The sequence below is a fragment of the Aythya fuligula genome, chromosome 7, assembly GCF_009819795.1.
Source record: "Aythya fuligula isolate bAytFul2 chromosome 7, bAytFul2.pri, whole genome shotgun sequence".
NCBI classification, from domain to species: domain Eukaryota; kingdom Metazoa; phylum Chordata; class Aves; order Anseriformes; family Anatidae; genus Aythya; species Aythya fuligula.
Window position 1 is genome coordinate 34,814,341 of NC_045565.1, and position 17,318 is coordinate 34,831,658.

The window sequence follows — 17,318 nt, forward strand, 5'->3', positions numbered from 1 at the left end:
ATTCAGGTCTTCATCCCCCTCTTTGCCCAGGATGTTTGCATATTGCTCCCCATAGCTGAGTCTTATCCTTAATGTCCACCCACATCAGCTATCAGCTCAGGTGGAAGAGTTTTGTAAGGTGGATCTAAGGACTCACATGGCAAATATGATCCTCTGTGTTGTGATTCTGAATTGCTGCTTATTATTTCAGGAATTCAAATTGCATACACGAAATAGAGACTAAAAGAATCATTACAGCTGTAACTGAGACACCCTAAAATAAGGAAATTCTAAAAAAAATACAAAAAACCCACACGCAACCTGAGGAGAGAATGTTTTTTAAACCCTGTGATACTTGCACACACATATATATATATTGTTCTTCCGTTCAAGATCTTAGAGCAATTTGGCTCTTTGAAAAGACGCACAGTTGGATGCTTACATTTAATTAAATAGTTTTTAAGATAATGACTACAGTACTTCAACATAATTCACAATTAAAAGCAATCAAATCCAAAATTCAAAATTGCTCTTATTCAAATGTCTTTTTTTTCTAGCATTAGCAATAGCCTATATAGTCTTCAATGAAATTGGAGTCATAAAGCTGTATTCCAGAGTTTACAGTTGTAATAAGCGTGGATTTATGGGCAATAAGCAAGTATCTATGTGTACCTCCTTGTGCCTCTCATTTAGTAGGCTAAAGCTGAGACATCCCAAAAAATGTCTTTAATTAGTCTAAGCACTTAATTTAATAAAACAAGCATTTTAAACAAATACAAACTATTATTCTCCAGCTACCGTGTACATGAAACAACCATTATTTTTGCAAGATTAATAAAGTCACAGGTGAGTTTATAACAACCTAATTAAAGCATAATTTAAACCTAAAAGCAAGGCTATTTTTGTGTCAGCACTGAATCAAGGGAAAAAAATATTATCTGTTAATAAATATCATAGTACTCTCTTTGTATAATTCTTTTATGTTTGCAATACATATGAAGACACTTTAGAAATCACATCCTCTTAAGCAAGTTCCTTTGCTTATAAACACACGCAATAAAATTACTTGTGTAATTTTTCCCTTGAATAAACAAGAACATATTTTCTGCTCCATCATGTAATCCATGCATTAGGGAAGACCAACGCAATGATGAGAAAATAATTGAAGTTAGAAAGTCAGAGAAAAATACTGATAAGTGGACTGAAGGGATAGTTTGCTGGCTCAAAATTCAGATGTATTACATCAAGTGACTAAATATTTGCATGGAGTGTTATTAACTTTTTTTTTTTCTATAGTAAAACACATCATTGCAAGATACTGAGCACATTCAACTACACTAAAATCAGTGGGAAACAAGGAGATCCAGCTTTTTGTTCAGTCCAGGTCACAGCCCTCTCAGCTGCGGTCCAGCCTTGGATCTCTCACAAGGCCACTTCATCAGGGGCAGGCTCAGAGTGGTTTCGAGAGGTGACCGGGGGTTCAGCACACACATTAGTGAACCCATTTGTGGGATTCCCATGGCCTTTTGTAGCCATCCGAAGAGATGGAGAAATTCCTTAATTTATCTAGAGGCAATCTAAAATTGGATTGATGGTAAAGGGAGAGGGAGATGGGGGTGCAATTTTGCTAAATTGACAAGAAAATATGGGGAAGAAACACCCCCTGACAAGCTCTCACAGAGCAATAATGAGCTGAACTGCGCTATTGGACTTCAGCAATTCTGTAGCAATTGTTCCCAATTTTTTTCCGCATCATTATTCATCAAGCTATGTTTCTAAATTTCATTTGGATACCTTTCAATGAATGCCGTCTTCCTTTTGTTTTAAGAACATAAATAGTAACAGGCAACTTGCATTTCACACAGACTCTAAGATTTTGAAAATTGGCCGAGTACTTCACTGCAGTTAAGAGTTACTCTCCCAAATGTCTGCTATGACGTAGGTGAAATTTTGGCTCTTTTAGAGGCAATGGTAGATTTGTCCATGCCTTTATAGGTGACCATATAATACCCGATTATATAACCTTACTTACCTCATCATTGAATTGCCCTCAACTCATTACTTACTCATTACTGTGAACTGTGCTGAGGACAACCTCATGTTCACAGACGCAAGAGAAAGAAGAGGCTTTGTTTGGAGTGAAAAATCCCTTCCTTTCTGCTATTAAAAAAATAATGTAACCTAAGTTCTTCATTATACTTCTCCTTTATTGTAGCAGAGACAATTATGAAGAACTGCCTTTATTGCGCAGCCTGGAACATAGCAATCAGCAGCACAGAGCAACTCTTCTGCGCGGCAGACACAGCCTACCGCTTAATGATTCACTTCATGGGCAATTTGTAAAAAGAAGAAGCATTTACTATTTTGACTCGTTTTAGTTTCTTGTAATAAATAGAAAAATAAATTGACATGCCAAATATCTCAACTGACAAAGCACACGTAATAGCCTCTATTTGCTTAAAAATTTATCTCTCAAATATTATTTTTTTTTTACATTTAAACATAAGCTATTTGATTCCTAATGAACAATCTGGTATTAATTGGGCTCATGGTAGTAAAATATAAATATATTCAGTAACAGGCTGTGCTGTTCATGGGTCCTGATTAGCAGTACAGTTATATCTTCGTCACTGCATCACCAACAGAAGACTGTTACAATTTTAAGAGTCCTAAAGAATTAAATGATAATAAACAGAGTGAGATGATGTTATGATCTCCTGGATAGATACAAACATTTAATATTGTCTTTGCTTCCCCGAAGCAATATTAACCAAGTTTATGAAGAGACAGGTCCTATTGTTAGTTCTAATAATTCAATATAAGCTCTGCTGGAGTTAGTCAGCCCCTGTGCTTTTTCTTGCACGTTTGTGAGGTCTTCCTTAGACAACAGATCTAAGAGTTTTGCCTTTTTAACTGCACTTTGCAAAATGCTTGTATTGGTCTTGATTAACCTCTGTCTTGGACTATTAGAAGCATCTCTCTGACCCTGACAGATCCCCAGCCACCTCGCTTACAGCCATCCTTCTTCACAGATAATTTTTCTGGCTCATTGCTTCAGCCAAATGACTCTTCTGTTCGCAGCCCTCCACTGGCTGCTCTTCCCTATTGCTTCGAACACAAACTATTACAGAGATGTTGATCCCTGCCTCTGCTCCAATACTAATACCAGCTTGGCTGCTGCTGTGTCATACTTCTCAGTTTTGAATTGCATTCCGTGCCACTCTTAATGGACTGAAAGCATTTTCCTCTCAAATCTGAGAGGAGACCTGATGTTCCTCCTTCAAAGCCTCCCTTAAAGGTCACTTCTGCTGCGGCTCCTACAGAGACACAAACCCACAAAGGGATAATGGTTAAGGAACTAATGGCTCAGGACAGCCCTTATGAGCCTCAGCATAACCTTGCATTTCCCTCAGTTTCTGAGAGCCACCCATGTTTTCCCAGTGAATTCTCTGGCACCATTACTGCCACTTCAGCTTTCATTAAATGCCCATCCCAATGAGCTGAGACGCCTGGCCGGGACTGCAGCACAGATGGGGCCGTGATTTTCCGTTTGGCAGCCACACCAAAATAAATAGATCATTTCGAACCATATCGACTTAATGTTTTCCTTTCATACTTCCATGGCTCCATTCAGGTCAGGTAGAGCTGATGTCAGCAGAAAAGGAAAAAAAAAAAAAAAAAAAAAAAAAGTATATGAGAAGCAGGAGCAAACCTTTAAAATATCAATAAAATTTCTCAGCTGATGGTTAGCAAATTGTCTTCTCCACACAGCTCAGGCAGGGCCAGCCCCAGCTGCTCAGGGCTATACCCCGATGAGTTTTGAAACCATCAAGGACAGCACAGCCTCTGCAGGGAGCCTATCCCTCAGCTCCACTGCCCTTGTTCATGGTCAGCTAGCAGATCCAGCTCGTGTGCTCCACACACACACATCCTCAGCCCGAGAGTCTGCACTGACTTTCAACAGAAGTCTAGGGGGCAGAACAGACAGAAAAAGAAAATCCTGTTTGCCCATTACTGCTTTGGAATTGCTTGGGTAATGGTTGCATTAGAGCAACCTCTTAGTATTACCTGTGCTGCTCGGTTCCCTCATTTTATTTTAAAACCAGAAATGATTGCTTTTTTTTTCCCAAGTAAGATAATGAAAACCACATGCTACAATGAAGCATCAGTGCAAGCCCAGTACCATATTCTGCACTCTCACTTGCTAATTGTCATCTCTTCTTGCTGTACTTCTTCTTTGGGTCTACTTTAGTCAAAAGCTCTTCAAAGCTATTCTGGATGAAATCTCGGCTTCTCTAGGGCTGATGGAAAAGCCTCCTGCTGGCTGCTAGGAGGCACAAAGCCCACATCTTCTTTGTTTTGCCATGTAAATTGCCAAGGCTCCCCAAGGTGTGTAGTTTTTTATTGCTTTGTCATCTGCAGCAACTGTGCCTCGTAGTAAAAAAAATTTACAGGCACAGTAACCTGCTTGACCTGAAACAATGAGCAACAAAAAGTAATTTCATTGTGTAGTGTATGGGGTTTCACATTTTCCCTTTGGCCACAGCATCATTTCCCAATTCATGTAAGTAAATTGATTCCCATATATAAACTTACAAAGGGCTTTCTTTACTCGTCGGTGCTTTGTTTTCTGATTTTCTAAGAAATTCATGACCTTTTTAAATGATTCAAGAAGGAAGAGCAACCAGGAGATGACAACAGTTTCTGACTGCCACTATTGCTAGGACTGGCGCAGTTTCTGGAGACGTCGCATCAATGGCAGGCCTCCGGTAAATTAAGACTTAAACGGGTCAATTAGGTTGGCTGCTACAATTAGGCACTGAGATTCAGGAAAACACAGGACTAATTGAAAGGATAATACAAATACCATTCCCATGTTTAAGTTCAAGGTGGCTGCATTTAACTTTTTTCTCTTATAATCAAAATAGAGCATGGGAAATACCTTCTGCAATAGTTAAGGGCAGAGGGACCTGTTGAGATATAACAACATAGTTTTCTAAGATTTTACTGCTCTTTAAAAATAATTAAATAGGAGGCATGGAAGAAAACCACATTTCACAGAAGATCCACAGACTGTGTCCTCTCAAACCAATATTGTAAAGAAATTTCTGGTCTAGAGGTCACCCTCATAGGTGTCTGCATTTATAATGTACTTTTTCTTTGGGACAGAGAGTTTGTGTCAGCTTGGCATATGTAAGGCTGATGGGCCACATTAATGAAATAATATTTTTTGGTGTGTGATTAAATTATCTGGGAAAGACTAGTGCCCCAGCCTTGGGAAGAGGCAGCTGCACACTGGCTGCAGGAGGAGAGCCTGCTGCATGCTGAGCTCAAAAGCTGACGCGTGATCAGGTCTGTGACATGGAGGAGGATGTTTTACATCTCCCACTGAATCCTGAATGTAACTAAAAACATATAAATGTTTAAAAGTAATCCTTATCATTCTTTAAAGCTTCGTATCAATTTCGTTATAGGAACCGTACATTGTCTGCTCTCGTAACTGTTATTTAATTAAGTGGTTCTCCTCACTGCACTGTTCCAGTTGCTGTTGGTACTGAGCAGATCCTTTGAAAAGGAGCAATCATAAACTCCTAGATGGGTTTACTCAGCTGTGGCACTTCTAAGCTGATTTAAGCAGTCTGTCAAAATTGACTGAAATTAATTAATTCACTGGAGAGCTGTGCCTTCTCCGAACTTAAGTAAAAAGTGATGCAAACTAGCAGTGATCAGATACGCCTTTCTTTTTTTTCCCCCCAGACAAAGCAATCAAGATTATTTGAATAATGCTGAAACTCGTGTGCTAATACAGAGGGGCAGATCACTGAAGGCAACGCAGGACAGCCTTATTCCTGTCACACAGGAGCAAATTTCCTCCCATCCTCAGTGGCAGCTCCCACGTTTCAGTGCTTGGCTGCCACGGGGCTCCCTTTGAGAGCCAAAGCTGTGCAGTCACCAACTTGGTCCAGGACCACCAGCAGCACAGTGATAGAGGACAATCCTAGCTGGATTACGTCCACATCCAAATGTCTGAGATGCTGAAGCGGACAATTGCCTTCTGGTTCTTACCAAAGCTTTTTGGGGGGTTTTAAGTGCTTCACTGATAGCTTGGTATACAATTATAGGTGGATTAGAGAAAGCGTTAATAGGGTATTTCTGCTCTAATCTTCTCTCAATTGTTAATATTAATTAAAGGACTCTTTCCTCTTCCTTGTGCAATAAACATGAACCACTCTTAAAAACGATCATTTTCGTTTACTAGCTACTTAGTGCTGCTTTTTTCAGGATTCCCTCTTCTCTCCCCTCCACCCTGCCATGAGAAGAGGAGCGGAAAGCAGGGCAGGAGCACAGCACACACTACAAAGAGGTGAGAATGACCCCATCACCGACCTCATCACATTCAGAGCTGGCCACAACACCTACCTCCTTGAGCTGGCTTCCCCTTAAGGCATTTGTCAAAACACAAAAAGGCAGCACAAAATCTACAAAGGAATCCAGCCGTTTCAGCCAGAAACTGGGAAGAAGTGAGACACAGGATTATTGTTCCATCTAAATACCAGAAAATGTTTTAGTCCCCCTGATTAAGCACAGATTCCCACAAGGAGTGCTCCTCCAGTCTTGTCAGAGTGGATTTGGCTGTGAGACAACAGAAGTTGCCTGTTCTCTTCCTAACCTTGGGAGTCTCATCACTACTGCCAAGCTTCAGCTTTTTCTGTTGCTTTAAACATGCCCTTGAGATGAATTATGAGGGGGCTGCTTTGGTAGTTTGCTACCTCCTTCCACAATGCAAACACGGTGTTTACATTTATTATGTGCTCAGCCACAATGAACAAGAAGGATTCGCCACTTTTCTCAGGGAAGAACCCACAACAGGAGCTAGCTTTCAGAAGACATTTCTTCTCAGCTATTCTGATTTACGGCACAGAAACTAGAAATAAATAAATAAAGGAAATAAGTAATAAAGAAAAACCTACCATTATTAAGAGCGTGCCTGTAGCAAGTTTTCATGACAGCCTGTCCAGGTCAGGTAGAAAATCACAGATTATTCCCACAAACTGGATTAGCTCTGGTTTAATTCACGAGCTGAAAGAACAACCCTACCTTTTGGAAGCTACCAGCACACAAGTGCTCGCGGTAAGGCAGGTAGCTGGGTTAATGCATGAACAAAGCACCTTCCGTGCAAACCACTGCTACGTGCCAAGTACACACAGGTGCACAGATTTCTCTGAGGTTACCTTGGGAAGTGTTTTGTATTGTGGAAGAAAGGAAAAACAGTGGAGAAACAGCAAGAAAAGGCAGACGGGAAGCATTGCCCAGAGCTGCCCAGAGACAAAGCAAAGAAAACACTGTGGGTTCTGAACGCTGACTTGAGAAGGAGCAGGGCATGCTGCCTTGTACTTCTCAAATCCTGCTGCATTCAGGAAAATGGGAGTGCAAATGAGTATAAGAAACAAGCAGGGTCTCATCAGAGAGCCACTCGACTCTACCACCGCTTTCTCTTCGTAATGGACCCAAGCGGTAGGACGACAAACACTGGCTTGGTGCCCTGAACAGAAGGGATGGTGGCGTGATTAGGGGGAGCCCTACCTTTAATCCATGGAGTGCATTTGCTGTGATTGCCTGGGTAGGGGGGAGAGAAATTAATGTTAATACAGATTAGAAAATAGCTGGGGTCACCTTATACATGAAAAAAAAAAAAAAAAAAAAAAAAGACAAGAAAAAGGGAAAAAATAAGATAAAAGCACATGAGAGTAGCAAAAGTTAAAAGGGGACAGCAGGGGTAGCAAAGTGTGCTTTACAATAATGTAATTATTTATATAGTTTTATAACTACACAGGCGTGCTGCTGGGAGTCAGGGGCAGCCCCCGGGACTCCAGCTTAGGCCCAAGGCCTCTAGGCCTGGCCCTGGGTGCTGCTGAAAGGAATCTGGGTCCATTTCTACCAATACATATACAGATATATAAATTATGTGAACCAAGGAAAAAGATCTGTGGCACACAGTTTGGATTTTGCTTCCCAGACTGGGGGAGAGGGGAGGAGGGAGGAAGCACAAGTGCTTCATAGCACAGCAGAACAAAACCACTTCTTTTCTCTCCAGTTCCAGTTTATCCATCCAAACTTCTGGTTTTCAGAGAAAAAAAAAAAAAAATCCAAAAAGTTGCCTTGCTTTAGATTTAAAACACAAAGTTGTTTGCTGTGTATCAAACTGTGTTGACTTCCCCACGTTGGATCACACCCAGCACAAGGCAGCAATAGATCAAAATCTGAACTTTCTCAGCATCGCCTTACAGAGGGGGGGATGCTATTACACAAGTTATGTCAGAGCTGTGATTTGCTTTTATCTAGTGCTGTATTTCAAGCTCCTTCTCCTGATAACAGTATCTCAAGGATTCGGACTATTAAAGTTATCTAAAAGTCATAATAGTTTTCTCTGCAGGGAACGCATGATACGCTTCCTTTCTTCTCTCTCCTACCTTTTCCCTCTTTGTTGATACCTCTCCATCCATCTCTGCAGTTTTATGCCAGCTCCACCTCCAATAACCTCATTCTGTACATCTTAATTTTTAAAGGCACCTATCTTTGTCCACTAGATTGCCTCTGTCTGCAGGATGACCTCATTTCACTGTAGGACTGCCATAAAATCATCTACTATTGCCTGTTTACTGTCCAAACACCTGCTGTGCGTTCCCATCTCAGGGAATCTGCATTTTGCTTTCCTTCTTTTTTTCCATTCCTCCCCTGCTTTGTACGCTGATACTTCTTTCCTAATTATTTTATTTACACGTGTACCTTTTCCACTCAGTGCTCCCATCTTTTCAGTAGCTCGGTCACAGATTCTTCACTCCAAATTTCACTTTAAATGTAGGCACAAAGACTTTGAATTTTTGCCCATTTCTGGATGTAAGTGAAGTGGCAGGATGTGTTACCCAATTTGTGTACACAGAGGCCTTTTTAATATCACTGATACGAAAGAGCCAACTGCTGTGATTTCAGTTAAATGCAAAATTGAATGAGGACATTTTGCCAGTTTTGAAGGACATTGTGAGAAATCAAAGTATCCAGAGCTACCTGTGCTTATGTTTTGCCGTGTGAGGGTCAGATGAGAAGTCTTGAGGTCCACTACTGAACACATACACCACAGCTTTGCTTTTGGTTGACATCTTCTGGCACTCCCACAGTGCAGCATGACATTGTGCTCTACTGGCCACAATGCAAAGGCTCCTGTGAAGGTCTTTTATCAAGATAACTAGATTTCTCACCAATACACAGTGAATTAATCCTGCAGCGGGTCCCAAACCTTCTGTTTCCAGGTGTGCAACCTGACAGCTCAGCAGCGACCAGGAAGACACGCTCATGCTGTAAGGTTGTGCTGCGGATCCCCACGTAAAAGCTGCTGAGTAACTATGTGCCTGGAATGTAATTTCAGTGCTCAGGCAGGCTGTGTGTTTTCAGCCTTGATTTATCTTCAGGCCACTCCAAATTAATTAGGCCGGGGAGCCCTTTCCTCACCTTTCCATCAGCTGCAGGACAGAGATGCCCAGCGTTACGACCGCTCGCAGTGCTCCTGTGTGGTGAGGGGCAGGACCTGCTCCCCTGCCTGCAGCAGCTGCCCTCCTCACTCCGTCAGGACCTCAGGGGCGAGTTCTGCATCCCTCCTGTGAAATCCTTTAATTGAAGCCCTTGCATGAATGTGGCTGGTCTCTAGATCACAATCACCAGCCAGCCCCCAGCTATGTCCCATCTCTCCCTTGCAACCCAAAGACAGCGAGGGACATCACAGTTTCTTCTGTCCTTCTGGCACCTCTTGAGTGGCAGCTGAGCAGTTCAACATTTCTGAAGCAGTTTCCCAGACAAAACTCCTCTCTTGACTCTCCAGGCCCACTTCAAAGTTTCCCCTTGCTTTTCTGTAGAAGGAGGCTGTCTGGGTCAGCATTGATGTTTTCTCCAGGTGGAAGAAAGCCTACAGCAGAAGATCTTCTGGATTTCTCAGCTTTAAATTCCTTGGAATTGTTCTTAGGATTAAAAGATGGAGAGGAACCAAAATGAGGAGGGAGAAGATCAAGGGATTACCTTGCACCCAAACAAAATGTCTTGATGGTGTGGCCAGCACAGAGCCTCTGAAGAAAGCTCCTTTCTCTCCCTACCTCACTCAGCAGTTCCCATACTGGCCCCATCCATAGGAGAGCAACCAGTAAAGCCTAAGAAGCTATAGAGCAATCTTCCACATGGAGCACAAATGCCTTAATATCCAGCACAACTAAAGATGAAGAAAACACACCTCCAAGCAAAAGAGCAAAACGATGAATCCCGCTATAGGCAGCGCTCCTGCATTTTGACAAGGTGCTATCACAACTCTCTGCTGCCTCTAATTACACCTCTCCATTAATCACAACAACTGACAGCTGGGCTCTGAAGACCTTTATTTTTAAAGAAATTATTTCTCATGGGTTAAACACTGGTGGATGGAAGGAAAGAAAATTTAAAAGGAAAAAAAAAAAAAAAAAGACGCAGCTAAAGTTCAAATGAGATCAGCCCTCACATGTCTGGTAACATGTCTGCACTCTGGGTTATTCTCGAATGTCAAAATAAAGACTGTGAGCCTGAGCTTAATAATTTCCCTGGAGCGCCATTGTCCTGCAGAGATGGTTTGTCTTTCAGTTCTCAGCTGCTGCCAAGGGAGAGGTGAGGGAAGTGAACCACTTTATTTATTGAGTTGGTTGTTGTAACAATTTAAACTGAGCTCAGCATCACTGGCTGCTGCTTTCAGGTCAGTTTGTGGAATTAGGAAGTTTTCCTCTCGATCTGCATACCAGAGCCTGTCTGCTTTTATAGCACAATTTTGTCCTGGCTTCAAATGCATCTTCTGACCTAAGAAAGGATTACTCCATCTTTGATATCACAATTAAAATGGCTCAGGAGGGGGAAAGTAATGATTGATCCTTCCACCATTGTGCTGATCTGCTGAAAGTGCTGACTTATGCCCATGAGCAAAAACATTGAATCACAGGGATCAATAAACACAGAGCTGTAGTGGTGCAACTGCTGCAGGCTGCACTGTTAGACTTGTGCTGGCAATTACAGAAACTGGGTTGGCTTTACAACTGCTTCGACAAATGCCCCATAACCTTGATTTTTCCTATGCAAAAATGTAACTGCCCTTTGAATTACCCAAATGGTATACTCATATGCTTCTTTCTGCCTTCCTTGAGAGAAAAAAAAATGCTAAAAAATTGTTTGCTAAATGCTTATAGGTTTGTGTAATGCTCATTTGGATTTTAAGCTAGCAGGTATTAAGGTAGCTGTTCTTAAATCTAGCAGGCTGGATGTGCTGTGTAGAGAGTGTTTATAAGTGAATAAATGATTCAACTTTTTCCTTTCTGATGCTGCGGGCAGGCAATTAAATGTGATTTAACTTCATAGTTCAGTAGTTTCAAAGCTTTCAATGTAGATGATGGCAACTACAAAAGGTCTGATGAATTATAAAAGAAACCAGGGGATAGAGTATTATAGATCACTATAGATTTTATGCCTCCAATTGCACTTGAAAGAAATGCTTACAAGAGAGGATATTGTGGTCATCTTAGCTGTGACCTAGTAGCAAGGTTTTTTTTAACCTAAAGTGTAAAGTCAAGTAGAGGAGGCTTTGTGTTACATTTTGGGTATGTCACACTTGGGAGAGTGAACACATCCTCAGGTTTCTTTATTCTACATTTTTCCAACTGCAAAATCAGACAACAAAACAATGCTGCTAATAATTGTAAGATGCCTTGATTATAAGGCAAGGCAGAGAGTATCTTCTTCATGCTGAGAACAGATTATCAAGTCATTATTTACATCATTTTGTGCGAGTCAATGCCAAATATTTGGGATTTGTATTCCATTGGCAACTATCAATGCCAAATATTTGGTTAAAACACCCCAGCATCCCAAACATTTGGTAAAACCCAGCTCCACTGACTGCAACTCAGGGTATAATTAGTTAACATTTAAAAAACTCGTTTTTAATTTTTATTCTGACATGGAAAAACAAACAAACAAACAAGCCTATTACTGCTTCATTTTTGATTGAAACTGGTTTCTTAATTTACTGCATATTTGCAAACCATCCTAGCCTTTACAAAGTTGATTTTTTTTTCTTTTTTCCATTTGCTGTTCACCCCATAAACTTTATCAGCTCTTCCTCTCTTTAGGAATTTTGTCTGATGGGTTTAGAATATAAAGAGAACTTGAATCAGAGTCCATCAAATCAGAAAGGAAAACCCATTCATCTGATAACCCTCTCCTCCTCTCCTATCTTATCATCTTCCTCATAACTTTCATTTATTTACCCAAAATAAGCCATTTGGGAAAAATTTTAAACCTACAGTCTTCATAACATAAGCAAGGCAAGAGGCTTTTTATTTACAAAGAACCATTCATTCTCCCTGAACATCACTTCAAAAGTGGCTGCTAAAGTTACGTGACATTTTTCACAAACAGATCTTATTTCTTACTTGTATTTTTCTTGTAGCAATGGCTACCTGAAATTTCTAATTTCTGCATGTGCAAATCTCACTTACACACAGAGAACTCCAGTGTTTCAAAAACATTGCCATGGAAGATTTCACCCCCCAAATTTAAGGCTTCTGTTGGATATTTTCACCTATGTAGAGCTCGTGGAGATGGTTCCCATTGATTGTTCCCATGACAGAAGATTATGTGGTATTAATAGAGTATTAGTGATATGGCTACATTAAATTCTATTTAAAACCTCTTTCACATTGCTATTGACTGTGTTGAAATGGGACTATGTAGATATTCTTGTGACAGAAAATATGTATGAATATTGTATTTTCATCAGTGGGAGAATTATCAAACTGATACAGAAACCCCAGGAAATCATTATCATATTTTTCTAAGTGGATTTGCCTTTCTATACAAAGAAGGTAAAAATAGAATAGTTGCTGTATTAACACAAAAAAATGGATTCTAAGTAATTATCAGCTATCACCACGTGTTGGAATACCATTTAGTTCCATAGTTGTTTCAATCAATACACTATTTATTTTCAAACAACCATGCACTAAGGATCATTTGGACATATATCCCATAAATACACATTACCTCATTATCGACTCTTTCTATCCACTGCTGCATTATTAACATTTCACCAAAACAAGCAATCAAGAAGCAAACAGTAGGAGTTTATAGCAGTAAGCAATTGTAATGACTTATAAAGAAATTCCTCTCAAAAATTATTTTTTGCGGGGATGACCAGTAATTTTCAGGATTTCACCATCAGGAGTTATTTTTTTTCTGTGACATTCTTTACAGATAGGTAAATTTAACCACTAAGCCAGTGAAGTGGAAAGAAATACAACATTTGTACTAAGTGGTATCAGGGAGTGTACACAACAGTTAAATTGTATTGTTTATCGAAAGATCTCAATCACTTGCACATACGTGAGAATACTGAATTTCAGTTCCCAAAAAAAAGTATTGTTTTAATCCTTTAAGTCCAATTTCTACAGTTGCTCAGTAGCCTAGAAAAGAAACCAACCAGCTAACCAGATCCGAAAAGCAAAATTGTTTCCTTCCTTTGCTCTTGGTAGTGCAGCGCTACAGGCTGTGCTCTGTCAAATATGCAGTGCCATCTTTATGCAACTCATGCAAGGAAATTATCCTCCTACAGTGTTGTGGGATGACTGATGGGTTTCTCATAAAAGATGATCTACTCAGGGGCAATATCGAAGGCTGCAGTGGCAAATTGCCAAGAGCTTGAGGGTTGCACCTAATTTGCATGTAAATTTACATCAGTTTTAAAGCCATAAAGAAGTGCAGCGGTACTTGAGCATTTTTTGATAGGTTTAAAAGCATACTGTGTGATCACCGGCAATGAACACCCGAACGTGACCGGCTTTCTTGCCCTTTGCGCTGAGTTCATGGCTGTGCCTCGCACCCCCTGATCTTGCAGGACCCTCTGGGAACAGCCTGAGCGAGGGAAACCCTACTCCGTCCATTGCACTCCCCTCTTTGTCTCTGCTCTATTTAGCATTATTTCACTTTCCTATCATTAAAGCCAGGGGCCAGTATCATCTCCTGTAGACCTGTTGACATCTATGCCTGGAGAGGTGGAGGGCAGCTGCCGTGCACCCTTACCCTTGTGTTTTGGGCTCTCCTCTTCCTCTCCCTCCAGGCATGCTATGCTCTCACCAAGCTGACACACTCGTAATAAAATTATGTGGGTGGAGAGACCATACAAGACTGCTGAATTTGCAAACTACACTCCCACGCGTATAATTTATAGTAGCTAAGAGTATCATGAACATAAACACACAGCCCTTCATCACATGCATGGGCTCACTGTGGCTCTGTGAGAATTAAGCCCGTTTCGCATAAAACCAGTATGAATTGCAACAAGAGAGACCTAGATATAGTGGAGGAGTCCAAAGGAGGGCCACCTCTTAACAACTTGGAGTCCAACAGGATGCTACCAAGATAGTTTATGGCCTGGAGCAGCTCTTCTCTGAGGAGAGGCCGACAGAGCTGGCACTGCTCAGCCTGGAGAAGAGGAGGCTGAGGAGGGATCTTATTAATGTCCATAACTACCAAAGGGAGGGTGTTAAGAGAACAGACCCAGGCTCCTTTCAGCAGCACCCAGGGCCAGGCTCAGAGGTCTCAGCCCCAAGCTGGAGCCCCGGGGGGTGCCCCTGGCCCCCAGCAGCACGTCTGTGCTGGGTGGGTGCTGCAGCCCTGGCACAGGCTGCCCAGAGAGGGGCTGGGGGCTCCTGCTGGAGAGCTTCAAACCCACTGGGACCTTTTGGAGGGGAATCAGCTGTAGGTGTCTCTGCTGAAGCACCAGGTGACCTCCAGACGTCCCTGCCAGCCTCAGGCAGTCTGTGGTTCTGTGAGCGAGCTGGGCGAGCAGGTGGAGGGAGGTGCTGCATGGAAAAATTACTGAGGGAGGAAAAGGAAGATTGAGAGGGCAGAGGCAGGCTGGTGTGCCAGCTGCTCTGCAGGGGGAATAGATAGGAAGGACAAGTCCAAAGCTTTGGATTTTGGATTTGTATGGGGGAAAAGGGACAACGCAGAAGCTTCCTGTCAGCCCCTGGTTGCCCGAGGCCGGAGCAGACATTTGCCCACAGGAGCTGTGGTCAAGGTGATCTGGGTCACTCCTGTATTTGCTGTATTTCCATGTCTCACATCCATTCTCCTTCTGTCAATAACCCCTTGCTTAAATACGTATGCTGAAGCCTTCTTTCTCATTAAGCCTGAGGATTCAACCCTCTGCTTCAAGCTCTGCCCTCCTACACTACTTTATACCTTAAAGAAATATTGCTAACCTGACCCAATTAATCCATGGATTAGCTAATACAATTAATTCTAACACAGAGAAGAAGGTGGGAGATAGTGGGAATGATCACTGGTGCTGCTGCCTGCTCTGGAGCTGAGTGGGACCCAAAAAATGGCCAAGTTACTTCACCTCCCCAGGGGCATAAACTGTGAGAGCTGATGGATGAGACATCTTAGAAATGCACGCGATACAGCTATACAACATCATCCTGTATCAAGAGTGGTTTTTGTTAAATTTAAATGACACAAATGAGGAAGGGTGTTGCTCTGTTGGCTAACTCAGCAATGAGATAATGGTAACATCCCTGTGTACTTAATTGAAAAGAGCACAAGGAACAAGTTAAAAATGGATATATTTACAAATCTTAACTCATTCTGTTTACATTAAGAAAACTTCAGAGTTTCTTGAGATGAATTGTGAAATACCTTGAAGTGAGAAGATAAATCCCAATGCTGTCATTCTTTTTCTCCAAGGAGTTATTAAATGAAAGATTCAAAATAAAAAGTCAAGCTGTTGTGCTACTAGGATTTTACTTCTCCATCAGATGTAAACTTTGTGACTTCTGAATTTCAAAACAATGTTCTAAACTTGTCAGCCATTAGCAATGATACCTAACCGAGACTCTCGGATAACACCTTCACAGAATATGTAGCGATTAAGTTAATTTAAATGATTCATCTTCACTACAGCCTGTTAGACTTCTACATAACAGTCATTTGCATAGCATTAAAAACCTCTGTGCATCTGCAGAGGGCAGTTTTATAAAGATATTCCCTGCCTCGGTGATGTCTGTTCTGATTTGTTTCCTTGGGACTTTCTGTTGAATGCTACTTTTTGCCAGGTGCTTATCCTGATAAAATAAATAGCAGATCTTACAGAAGAGTATCCACTTCTGCAATGCAACAAATGAGTCACTCATCAACTGCATTACAATCCTGGCTGTGAAGAGCTCTTCCAGCTGAGGCTTCGGGGTGAATTTTACTTATGTGGCATTACTGCGGTTGGTGTATGGCCAAGGTATTAACATTAGCACTCCACTTTCACACATGCATGCACACATACACACACGGAAGAACCACAGAAACTCTAATGAGCCTGGTTCCAACGACCGTGTCAGCCTGCATTAACCCAGGATTTAAGCTCCAATCTTGCGTCCGTTGAAGTAAATTGCTAAACTTGCTCCAACTTTAAAAGGTGCAAGATCAGATCCTTCCATCTGAAATAAATCGAAGAGAAAAGCTCTGCCAAGTGAATCATTGGCAAGCCTGTACTTTCTGGAGGATCATATTCCCTGCCGCACAGAGCCGTCGGGCCAAGGCGCCCGCAGCAGGAGGCGATACCGCAGGGTTGTGTAACCTGCAAGCTACCCCCAGCCCCAGCAATTAATGACTAATTGAAATTACTTCTCCTGAACTGACCTAGAGCCATATGGATTAAAACAGATTTCTGAATGCTAATTATGCTACATCATCTTCCCAATTATTTTTAAAATTGGATTATGTACCGGGAGATGGGGTGTTTGAAGCAGCCGCTAATGAGCAAATCATGCATAAAAACTTGTTTGTTATGTTGGTGATTGAACAAAATAAGGTTGCAGGCCTGATGTCATGTCCAAATAAACAAGAGAAACCAAAGAGATTCTGAGAGGAGCATCAAGCGAAAGCTATAATTTAGGTAGCTTCAATAGCCATGTTAAAGCCAGGAGAAGGTTTTTGAGTATTTTAACAGATCTCTCTCTTGCTGAAATGGCTCCAGCAGGCCAGCCACCAGCTCCACCCATCAGGCAGGAAGCTGAAGGACACAGAAAAAGGTAAGCTTGAAATTAAAGCAAAGGATGGAGACAGGACTAGAACAGGGAAGCAGGAGGAATGCCCACGTGCTGCCAAGCACAGATGTGTGGCTACTAAACTGTGTGAGGGAGAGGAGCAGTGGCAATTCATGAAGCATAGTTTCAGCAAGAAACACAGGTGCAGAAAAGTCATGCTGCATCACCAACTCCATCCTGCGC